Consider the following 200-nt stretch of genomic DNA (forward strand, 5'->3'; position numbering starts at 1 on the left):
TGACACCCTACTTCCAGCAGTACCTCCTGCTGAAAGCTGGTGATCAATGCTGTTGTAACTCTCTTCTGAACTGCAACAGCTAAACCACTATAAAATGGAGGTCCTAATCTTTAACCCTGCAGACTGCACTAACACAGGCAGTGGTGGCCCAACAGTTAGTGAAGCAAGCTTACGATCAGGGCATTCCTGCACAAGATAAG

The sequence above is a fragment of the Morone saxatilis genome, unplaced genomic scaffold (assembly GCF_004916995.1).
Source record: "Morone saxatilis isolate NCDOM2014 unplaced genomic scaffold, NCSU_SB_2.0 Contig5, whole genome shotgun sequence".
Classification (NCBI taxonomy): Eukaryota; Metazoa; Chordata; class Actinopteri; family Moronidae; genus Morone; species Morone saxatilis.